Below are 12,645 nucleotides of genomic sequence, written 5' to 3' on the forward strand. Positions count from 1 at the left end.
CTTCACGCAGGTGGATAACGGCCGTCTCGGTCACGCTATGTTGCGTGATGCAGTTTTGAAGAACTAAATGCATTTATTCAATGAATAAGTCAAGCTAGATCTATGTTTACGATGTTGTAAGTTACGGTACCGATTGAAGTTGAGTCCGAAGCCAGTGGAAAACAGCACTGCGTTTGTGCTCTCCAGGTACAAATGTTGTGATCTCTGACTGACGACCGGGCGAGACTCGAGTAAGAGATGTCCAAACGAGCTCCGGCAGGGCGGGCCGAGGCGGAGTGAACGGGCGCCCTTCAGGCCGCCAATGACGAGCTGAGAGCCAAACTGATGGACGTCCAGTTAGAACTTCAGCAGGAGAAGAACAAGGTGAAAACCTCAACAGACAGACACTGCCTGCCTCCAGTGGCAGAGTTTACTTGTTTGAGAAGGAGTGGCTTATTCAAAACTAAGATTTATTTAATCTGTGTGTTCCCAGGCAAAATTGGATGTGATGCAATTCCAAATTTCACCACATGATGGTGCCCAATTTTGACTTCATAGGACATATTAAACACTTAGCTTGTTATTATGTTCAAGGTAATCATATTTGTTTATTATTCTAATGGCCTTTTCAAAACTATTCTGGATTACTACTTTGGATCTATTCTCCATTACTCGGCAACAACATACTCTGTAACAGATTAGGCAGTATAATCACATATGTTAACTTGAGAGTGCCCACACTCAATCTACTTATCGTGATGTGTTAAATCAATTACTGTTAGACATTATTTGTCTGATAATCTACCAAATCTTTGAATTGAAGAATTTGTGATTTAATTAATGGCTTGCTATTATGTTCAGGGTAATCAGACTTGTATATAATTCTAATGGCCTTCTTTTGAAAACTATTCTGAATTACAACTTTGGATCTTATATTACTTTGCAACAATATACTCGGTGACAGATTAGGCAGTATAATCACATATGTTAACTTCAGTGCCCACACTGTATTTATTTATGGTTATTTGTTAAATCAAGTACTGTTAGACATGAAATAGGAAGTGTTTAAGATAAATGTTATGGTTACTCACAATTGTAGATTGCTCCTGGTCAATGATACGAGCCTCTTCTTGCAGTGGAAAACTTGCAGCCAACAAACACCGTGGAACCTAAAGGAATGAAATTAAACATTAACACTTCGCCTCGACCAATATTCACACGTACAACGCAACGCGGCTACACTTCTGCTAGGGTTAGCGCCTCAGCTACACGTTGCTATTACCGTGAACGCTAGCTACATCGACAACTTTAGTCAAACTACACAAACGTAAATCCCCTTAAACACAATGAGTGTTACTTACCGTGTACGCTCTAGACGGTCCAGTTGCAAGCAGAAAATAAAGATATTTCTGTTGATAATCATCGTTGCTCAGTGGCTCACGGCCATCGCGCCAACAGATTTGAATTTTGGCGGAAGTTCCGCCAATTACGTCATATCCGCGGCACATGACTGCGACGTAATACCCGCTTATCTGAAACGGCAGTTAAAAGTAGAGTTACATCAAGTTTTCTTGGAACCTAAACGAATGAAAGAAAACTATCATTTGGCCACAACCAACATTCACAGATACAACACAATGTGACGTGCCAACACCGTGGAACCTAAAGGAAGGAAATTAAACATTAACATTTAGCCTCAACCAACATTCACAGATGTAACGCAACGCAAACTACACAAACGTAAATATTTTTAAACACAATGAGTTGTACTTACCGTGTACGCTCTAGACGGTCCACTTGCAAGCAGAAAATAAAGATATTTCTGTTGATAGTCGTCGTTTATGTATCCGTTGTCTCGCTCAAGGCCATTGCGCCCACAGATTTGAATTTTGGCGACAGTTCAGCCTATTGACGTCATTTCCGCGGTGTAATACTCGCATATCTGAAACGGCAAAGTTAAGAGTAGAGTTAAATAAAGTTTTTAATCAACGCAATCATTTACAACCGTTGACCAGTCGAAATAATCGCCGAAATTCGACGTTCCCCCCAAACGCCACACTCACTCGCTTTTCAGGGCAACAAAAGTACTTCTTTTTAAAAACGATGAGTTGTACTTACCGTGTACGCTCTGGACGGTCCAGTTGCAAGCAGAAAATAAAAATATTTCTCTCGTTAGTCGTAAGTTACCATCCGCTGTGTCTTTGTCAACATCGCCATTTTCCTACTTCCTGTTGCAAGCCACGCCCACGGATTTAAATTCTGGCGGAAGAGCCCGCCCATTGGCGTCGTTTTCGCGTATAGCAAATCCGATTGGTTGGGAAGGGGGCGCGGTTATGCAGCCGAGGGGTCCTGTGATCGGTGGGATGTAAAGTAGGCGTCGACGTCACGTCCGCGTCACGTGACCACGACGTGGCAGACGTCATATAGCAACCGCTGTTTTGTTTAGTAGACTTACAGTTGTTATGCATTGACATAATGGCGCACACTCCAAATGGATTTGAATAAATTAAATAATTCTTCTGCCCACTCCCTTTTAAACAAGTTAACTCTCCCCGCGGATTTGAATTCCGGTGGAAGTTTCGCCCATCGACGTCACGTCTGTCACGTGACCACAACGTGGCAGATGTCATATAGCAACCGCTGTTTTGTTTAGTAGATTTACAGTTGTTATGCATTGGCATAATGGTGTGCACTCAAAATAGATTTAAATAAATTAAATATTTCTTCTGCCCACTCCCTTTTAAACAAGTTAACTCTGCCCACGGATTCTAATTTCGGAGGAAGGTCCGTCCATTGATGTCTTGTCTGCGTCACTTGACCACGACGTAGCGACGTCATATAGTAACCGCTGTTTTGATCAGTAGACTTAGTTATTATGCGTTGACATAATAAAGGACATTTACACCTCCCATGTCACCCGCAAGGCAACCTCGATTGCCAAAGATGTGAGTCACCCGGCTCACTCTTTGTTTGACCTTCTGCCCTCTGGGAAGAGGTACAGAAGCCTGCGCTCCCGCACCACCAGACTCGCCAACAGCTTCTTTCTCCAGGCTGTTAGGGCCCTGAACTCGCTACCCCCTTCTGCGTAGCGTGCGGCACTGTTGCGCTATTTTCGGGAATGTCTGCTGTACGCGCACTTGCTCCTTTTTTTTTCTGCTCCTCCTATTTATTTATTTATTTATTTATTTATTTATTTATTTATTGTTGTGTTATTTATTCATTATTTATTCAGCACGCTTTTGTTATACTTGTTTACTTGTTTGTCTGTTGTGAGCCATGTCTTGTCACCGTGGGATAGGGGGGAACGAAATTTCGGTTTCTTTGTGTGTCTTTGGCATGTGGAGAAATTGACAATAAAGCTGACTTTGACTTTGACTTTGACTTTAATGGCGCACTGGTTAGCATGTCCACCTCTTAAGCATGATGTTGCGGGTTCGACGCCTGATCAATGTTAGCCATGGAGTGAGCTGAAGTGCATGGCGCTGAAGATTTGAATCTTTGAAATGCGCTGAGGTCTGACATAACAGGCAGAATGGTTTGCCATCACGTTCAACAAAAAATATAAACTTTCCCACTCTGATAAAAACGTCCTGTGTTCATCTACATATTTCCGTTTTGCTGTGCATCTTTTCTCTGCCATTTCGAGAGCCCAATTGACACTAATAGTTTACTGGAATGTGTTTGCCCATCCTACTTTGTGGAATTTCACCACATGCGATTTTGACCAAAATACCAAATTGAACTCAAGTGAAGCCAACACGCACAACCACCCCCCCCCCCCCCCCCCCCACACACACACACACACAAATGTTGCTATGAACATAAAAGGGCCGCATGAATCCAAGCAAAGAGCCGCATGCGGTTCAGGAATTGCGGCTTGGCCAAACCTGTACTATACAACTTTATTTGTATAAAATTTTCACAACAGCTGTCACACAAACAAAGCGGGAAAAAACGAAGACGTGCGTGTTCCGCCCACGCTGGATTTATTTGCACCTTTGAAAAGACACCGTATTGCCGCAGATGTGGCAAAGAGTACTTTTGGGCATCTGAGACGGAAGGATGTCCAAAGCATCATGTCACCTGCTCTGGTCGGCATGGTGGTGGGACGTTGAGGTCAACCGCTTTGGGGTTGCTTGAATCTATGGTCGCAGGATGCCACACACTTGAAGACAGAAGCAGAAAAGCAGAGCTAAATGCAAAATGTACTCACCGGTGACTCCAATTTTTTTCCCCCCTGAAGAAATGGATGGACGGGTGGCCCCGGCTGGCCGGTGGGACTCTTGTTATTCTGACCCTTTTTAGTGCGCGTTTGGGGCAACAACCGTTTTTTGTGTCGCTCTCTTCTGGTTCAAGAGTGCCCTGCATGTGAATTTGCCTTTCCTGCCTTCTGATTGGATGAGCGCCGGTGTGACGCGGTGCCTCTGTCACCGTGGCGGGGGGTATACGTCGGCATCGGAGCGTCTGCCAACGTCTGAGACCGGCTGGCAGTTTATCGGAGGTGTCGAGTGCGGTGCCGCTGGAGCTCACTCACCAGCTGGTGTTAGGGCCACAGAATGAAGGCCAAGGAGAAGAATAGAAAGAGAAACAGAAACTTCTCCTCCAATTGTTTGATTTGTCTCTTCTGAGCTTCGATGAATTCTTTCAGCTCTTTGTTCCTCTAGGACGGACAAATGGAAAGTGGCCTTCAAAAGCCAGTAAGCGTGCAAGTAAGTGCCGGGCTGGCTTTGGGCCCTTACCTGTTGCGCGCCGTGCAGCAGATCCATTCTCTCTTGGAGGATGCAAGCGTCGCGCTCCCTCAACTCGCACATCAGGGCTCGCTTCCATTGGTCCACGGCGCTCCTAAGCTCTTCTCTCTGATCCGCCGTCAGCACGTCATTCACGCCAGCGTGGCTGGCTTTTTCGCCGTCCGTGGCGGGGCAGTCCCGCTGCGGTAGCGCCTCGTACAACATGGCCTCCAGCTCCAGGATCCTCTGGGCCGCAATCCTCGTCCATCAGTGGTCCGGCGGGAGATTTGAGGGTGACTTACCTTATGAGCCTGGTCCATGGAACGCTTCCTGAAGTCCAACTCTTCATCCAGGTAGCCCTTCTGCTTACAGAACATATCCTAGCACAGCTCAAGGTCAGAATTGTTGGGGCACATTGCCGGAGTTCCCCTTGGCTGATGTCGCGTGTCTGTCTACCTTCTCACTTTCAATGTCCAACATCTACTGTTGAAGTGCTGACTTGGTCACTTTGATGTATTCTAACCACTGAGGAAAGGCTGCTGTCACATAAGCAGAATGCGAGAGCGTGCGTGGACGTGCGCGTTACCTTCTCGGCTAGGGTGAGAAGGGTCCTGGCGTGAATCATGACCACCTGCTCCTCGTTGGTGAGATTCTGCAAGAGCCCAAAGGCACAGCGTCAACTGTTAGGGTTTTCCAGGTTATCTTTATCGTAGGATTATGTTGGAATGTAAACTATAATGATTAAATCAATCTTGTCTTGCCCTCACAATGCAGAGTAAGATGAAGTGGTTGCTTCCTCTGCTTGATTGACCAGCTGCAGGGGAAGCAATCAAAGTTGTTCTGTTTCCCACAACAGTGTAAAACACCCCCTGCTCTGATCTTATTAGAGTCCGGGGGTACACCAAACCTGTCCACTCTCACCCCCACTCTGTTCCTCCTAATAAATATGCCCTTGCAGGAAGGAGACTTTTAGATTTCATTCCTGTAGCGAGTGATCTCTCCACCTGCAGGTGTCTAAAAGAACTTGCTTGTCTCCCGTGTGGTTCTTGCAAAATAAGTTGGAGTGAGCAAATCTCTAACGTTTTGGTGCCGAAACCCGGGATCCCTCATACCCATCATCTGGCTGACGGAGGACGACGCGCTGTACACCGTCGACGGGCCAGCGTCCATTAGCCGGACCTGGTAAAGAAAGACCTGGGAAGGAAATTCTTCGCTGGGCCAGCATCTTAGGTCTGCCTTCGTCTGACAGAGGTGGATTGACGGGACCCGGCAGTGCAACGAACCAGGGGACAAGTAAGTTAAAGGCCTGAAGTTGTGTGATTGTGTTGTTGTGAAACGCGTATAAAAAAAAAAAAAAAAAAAAAAACACAGGTGCACGTGAGATTCGGCTTTGGTTTGTCCGAGCTATGAGATACGGCTTTGGTTTGTCCGAGCTATGAGATACGGCTTTGGTTTGTCCGAGCTATAAGATTCGGCTTTGGTTTGTCCGAGCTATGAGATTCGGCTTTGGATTGTCCGAGCTATGAGATTCGGCTTTGGTTTGTCCGAGCTATGAGATTCGGCTTTGGTTTGTCCGAGCTATGAGATACGGCTTTGGTTTGTCCGAGCCATGAGAAAAATACAAAGCGCTGGAGTTTGTGTAATTGAGAGTGTGACTGGTAGGATAAATTGACTAAATAGCAGTTCTAGCATTGATCCACGGCAATAATACAGGCTAGTAATTTGTTGAAAGGTCAATTTAAACCTGCATTGAGGATCCTCAAAGAAATAAATAAGTAATAATAGTAATAATAATAATAATAATATTTTTTGAGACAAAGAGATTGTAAAACCTAAAATTACTAGAATTAAGATGGGAAATAAAAACGGTAAATCTCTACCTCTTGACGGAGATGAGAAGTACATGGCGAGTAGATTTCTTAATTGTATGCAATATATGCCGAAGTGGAAGAAAAAGTATGGAGTAGAAAGGAAGTTGAGAAATCAAGTGGTAAAGAAATGCAACTTGCTTCTAGAAGATAAATAAATAAAATAAGAATGTGCTGTCCTCGTGTGCATGGGAGGGACCAGCTCATGATCGACCACAGGAAATGGCCAGCCTGTGACGAATCATTGGTGCTGGGAACTACCTTTTGCGTGCGAGAGCTCTGCATGTGTGTGTGTATATGTTAAAATGATGAACATTGGCTAAAGTTTTATTATAAAAAAAAATTTGCTAGACTGTGGTCTATCCAATTTGCACCGCAGAACAGAAATTATTTTGAAAGATAAAAATGAGAGGAAAAAGAGAGAAATCTGTTTGCAAGCAGAAACTAATCCACACTAGTGCATGTTAAGTGTCGAGCCCACATGAGAAATTCGAAGAAAATAAAAATGACAGAACATGCTTTCAGGAATTGGAAGAAGCTAAATTGTGAATTTAAGATTTTGCAATGCTACATTTAATAGGAATAATTGATTGGTTGTGTTATAAGATTATACAAAATTCTAAATGCAAGCTAAATCTGAGAGATTGAGTTCTTCAAATTTAAAAACAAAGAAAAAATTCAGATTAATTTGCCAATTGTTTGTTTTAGTTAATTTTTTTTTGAGTTGGTGGATTGTTCTACCAGGAAACCTGAGTTGAAAATGATATATGAATGTTGTGTGGTGAGCTTGGATGAATTGGGACCAATGTGATAGAAAGACTCCTTTTTGGAGACTGTGTGTGAGATGCAAATGAACATTGATGAATGATAGCCTGAATGAAAAGAAATTACAGGTTGAATGGTTGAAGCCGTTAGCGACTACTATGGAAAATTAGTAGAGCGACTTTGATGAAAGAGTGATTTTGAGCAGGTTGAATGTTAGAAAGAAACACGTAGCTTTTGGATTGATAATTAACTACAGAAAAAAAAACTGGAGAACCAGTAACACATGTAGAAGATGTGTGAACTGGGAAATTGAGAAGCGTTTTGGACAGAAAGTCAAATTAAATGATGATGGAATCGTATGTAGTAAAGAACGCATTCTCCCAAAAAGATTGTCAAGGTGTGAGGTATGGGCGTTGCCAAGCCTCAAAAGGAGGGAGTTAGTAGGACAGATAGTGGAAGATAGTAATAATACAACACTTTATGACAATGAATTTTCGAATACATTTGGTGTTATACTGTGGTAATTTTTTTTATTCTGGTGTAGATAGGTTAGCAACACGAGAGATTTAGAGGTTCAAAAGAAAGACAGTCAAAAGAAAACATTTTTGATTTGGACAATTGCAGGCTAACAGGAACATAAGAACGATAAGAACTACGAGAGTTGCAAACAACAGATGAAGAGCAGTCCTTGGCAGATTATATGATCAGGACACTCAAACTGTGTCAAAGACAAATTTACTGCCGCCTGATCTTTCCTCCTCACAGGTCGACAACCCCATCAATCCAGGAGACTGGGTCTACATCAAGGTCATCAAAAGAAAGAACTGGGCCAGCCCGCGGTGGGAGGGACCGTTCCAAGTTTTGCTTGCTACTCCCACGGCGGTGAAAATTTCTCAACGGCCCAGCTGGATTCACCACAGCCACTGCAAGTTGCAGAGAGTGCTGGACCCCTAATTCGGAGTGGTGGGGAAGGCTGACTACAAAGGGGCCCCATCGTTTAGGGTGAGGCGTCTCAATGTTGGTGAAGAATTCATCGATCCCCACTCCGCTAGGCGAGGGGATGTCCCGGTGTCTCTGCCATCCTAGTAGCAACGGGGCTCCATATGCCAGATGGATCCTCTGCTGCGTTGTGGTTGGAGCGTGCTATGGTCTATTGACTCATCTGAACAGACCAAATGACAATGTTGCCCGTGGTAAACGATGGTCACATGATGAGAACTTTGAAGACTGGTCATGGGACCCCAGAAACCCATACGAAACCAACACTTGGTACCGGTATGTCAGGTTCACTGTGAGAGCTCACACACGGGAGGCGTGCTATGTGTGTTCGAAACTCCCCCCTTCCTCCACGCAAGTTCGCTTGGAGGCCAGAGCAATGAATGTCACTGAAGCAAAATGTATGGCATCCATGGGAGGAGTTGGATATCAGCACCGTGCCGTCACAGTCAAAGATGCCGACCCTTACCGCCCTGGACTTGCTGACGGTGCCTGTGATCAGCTGTTCTGGACAAATCTCAATGTGACTGTTAAAGGACGGACAATACCACAAGTGGCCTACACAGAGAGACCAGCTGGAGTGAATTACACATGTTACATCCAAGGTAACAAGACCCACGTCTGCATTAACGACGACTGCTCTCCAGGAGGAAACTGGATGGGAGCTTTGGACATCACCGATGAGTGTCAAGATAAGAGAGCCATTTCAGGTGGTGAGGGCTCTCCAACCAACATGGCTACACCATCGAACGGAACATACTTCATACAGAAGGGCTGGTGGCTTTGTGGTCACAAGGTTTATCCGATGCTGCCCGCCAACTGGACAGGAGTGTGTGCACCAGTGTGGGTGACAGACCACACCTACAGGATACGACATCATCTGCTGACAGGAGCACACAACTCATCTGGACGTCGACGCAGAGCAGTTGCAATCTTTGACCCTCATGACCCTGTCTGGGGTGCGAACGTTCCAGGGGACCATAAACTGTGGTCTGCCGGAGACAAAGTTGTCCTTGCGCTCTTCCCTCAGATTGGGGTTGGGAAACTATCGCTCTTCATCGAGACACTGAACTATCGTTTTCAATCCTTTGTGAATCTCTCGCTGCAAGTCAACGATGGACAAAATAGAGAGATTCAGGCTATTAGACTGATGGTCTTGCAAAACAGGATGGTTCTGGACTTGTTGACGGCAGCACAAGGTGGTGTGTGCCACATCATTGGGACTTCCTGTTGCACATACATACCTGGAGAAAATGACACCCACATAAACGACGCCATGAATTCGCTGAAGAACTTACAGCAGGCCATGTCTAAAGACAAGGTCCCACATCAGTTTGATTTCTTTTCATGGCTATTCTCTGGCAACTGGTGGCAACTGCTGTTGAAATTGCTGTCTCCTGTGCTTGTTGTGCTGGTGGTGTTGTGCTCGTTTACGACCTGCGTTATCCCATGTTTGAAGTCTGCTGTGTCGAAGTTTGTGTCCTCTACTGTAGCCCAAGTTCATATACAACTTCTTAGAGATGACGGATGTGATGACGATAATGACACGTGGATTGCGTAGATGCTGCTCTGTTGGGCATGTTTTACAGAAACTTGATGATTTAACCATCGAAAATGCTTCGCAAGTGATGGATACAATGATGTACTGTTTCTGTGTTTTTATTTTTATTTTTTATTGATAGCATTCTGGTCGCCTGTGGCACAGGGGCCGTTTAAGAATTTTCCTGCTAATAACATCTGGCCAGCAGGTTTTTCGCTTACACAATAAGTTTGATCTGGGGTATTGAGGTAATGCCTCATCTTCACTGGAAAGTGTTGCTATCATTGTTTGTTGTTTTTATTTTTACTATTCTTCTTTCTTCATTATACATATATATATATATATATGTTTTTTCTTACTTGTCTTTGTTGTTTGGGGTGACATAATCATATGATAAAACAGGAGGGAGATGTTAGGGTTTTCCAGGTTATCTTTATCGTAGGATTATGTTGGAATGTAAACTATAATGATTAAATCAATCTTGTCTTGCCCTCACAATGCAGAGTAAGATGAAGTGGTTGCTTCCTCTGCTTGATTGACCAGCTGCAGGGGAAGCAATCAAAGTTGTTCTGTTTCCCACAACAGTGTAAAACACCCCCTGCTCTGATCTTATCAGAGGCCGGGGGTACACCAAACCTGTCCACTCTCACCCCCACTCTGTTCCTCCTAATAAATATGCCCTTGCAGGAAGGAGACTTTTAGATTTCGTTCCTGTAGCGAGTGATCTCTCCACCTGCAGGTGTCTAAAAGAACTTGCTTGTCTCCCGTGTGGTTCTTGCAAAATAAGTTGGAGTGAGCAAATCTCTAACATCAACAAGCTTCTTTCAGCGCAAAGCCTTCCAAAAGTCACATTTGAGCCGCCGAGTCTCGTGGAGTGCGAACATAAGGAGTTCGGCATACACTTACGGCGTTATCGCCCAGGATGTCCAGCTTCTTCATCAGATCACTGATGACGATGTCCGGGGAAAAGGCGCAAGGAGCAATGTAAAGTGTTCTGGGACCTCGGGTTAAGGTTAGGGTTGCGAGGGACGCCTTACGGTCCACTTGATGTCCGGGCCCCAACTGTCGATGGGCGACAGCTGCACTGCTATGTCCTTCGGAGGAGTGTGACAGACGACATAGTGCTCCGGATCCACAGGCTTGTAAGTGCCCGGAACAGAGTCTTGCACGGCCACAAAGCTGTACGTGACACCGTGGGCTGCGCGAACTGTGTTATGCAGCATAGTGTGGGGCATCTTAATGTACACTAGACTGTTTGCGGGCACCGGGTCCACCACCAGTCCCGTTTCGGGTACCGTGATGGTGGGAGAACTGCCCGTTAGCTTCTTGCACAGCTCTGCGTGGGTGTACGGGCGCCCGGTATCTTCATTTCTCACATCGATGTTACGTTCTTTGCACATGGCGACCACTTGTCTCATAGACATCGTTCTCATGCACTCACGCATACTTGGAATACGTTGGACGCTGCTGCTGCTGCTGCTGCTGCTGCTGCTGCTGCTGCTGCTGCTGCTGCTGCTGCTGCTGCTGCTGCTGCTGCTGCTGCTGCTGCTGCTGCTGCTGCTGGCCACCGCGGGCCGATGCGAGGCTGATGTAACGGTACTGGTCTGCGGTGAGCCCGAGAGTCTGGCCACTATGGCCGCTTTGTCAACGGCTCTGCCCCTGTCCATGATCACAATATCCGGATCGCTGCACATAAACTGGAGATGAGTAGTGTTGTATTTTACCAGGACGCGATCCACAGCCTCATCGTGGAGTGGGTGACTCATGGTGCAGTCGTTTTCATTAGGCTGAACTGTCTCTTGGAGCGTGCGTTCGGCCGGGTGAAACAACATCTCACACAACGCGTGCTTAGTCAGGGGCATGTCTCGCTCATTCAGGTAAGGGATGCCCTTTTCCGTGCACATGTTCTGCAATTGCCCAGAGCCCTATTACGGTTGCCCGACTGAACTAGATACCACCATGATCGAGACGCCCACACGTTACAAGAGCACCGTCATCGACGCCCCCAGTTGGCCCATTGAACCGACACGGGTTACAGTTAGGCAGTGTGACATATCCACATTGCGCATAGCGGCCATTGTGTGCATACATAGTGCAGCGGGCTCTGGGCTGCTAAGAGAATGCCAGCAGCTGGATGATACCCGCCCGGCACATCCGAGAGGCCGTGCGCACGAGCCAAGTGGCCGAAAATAGCCCCCGCCGAGCGGATCGGCTGTTTATAAGCACCGCGGAGGTGGCCGCGGCGCCTCATTCGACTTCCAGCGGCCGGCGAGCTCGCGCACCCGCCCGGCACATCCGGGAGGCCGTGCGCACGAGCCAAGTGGCCGAAAATAGCCCCCGCCGAGCGGATCGGCTGTTTATAAGCACCGCGGAGGTGGTCGCGGCGCCTCATTCGACTTCCAGCGGCCGGCGAGCTCGCGCACCCGCCCGGCATATCCGGGAGGCCGTGCGCACGAGCCAAGTGGACGAAAATAGCCCCCGCCGAGCGGATCGGCTGTTTGTAAGCACCGCGGAGGTGGTCGCGGCGCCTCATTCGACTTCCAGCGGCCGGCGAGCTCGCGCACCCGCCCGGCACATCCGGGAGGCCGTGCGCACGAGCCAAGTGGCCGAAAATAGCCCCCGCCGATCGGATCGGCTGTTTATAAGCACCGCGGAGGTGGTCGCGGCGCCTCATTCGACTTCCAGCGGCCGGCGAGCTCGCGCACCCGCCCGGCACATCCGGGAGGCCGTGCGCACGAGCCAAGTGGCCGAAAATAGCCCCCGCCGAGCG

This window comes from Syngnathus scovelli, unplaced genomic scaffold, assembly GCF_024217435.2.
Source record: "Syngnathus scovelli strain Florida unplaced genomic scaffold, RoL_Ssco_1.2 HiC_scaffold_32, whole genome shotgun sequence".
Taxonomy (NCBI): Eukaryota; Metazoa; Chordata; class Actinopteri; order Syngnathiformes; family Syngnathidae; genus Syngnathus; species Syngnathus scovelli.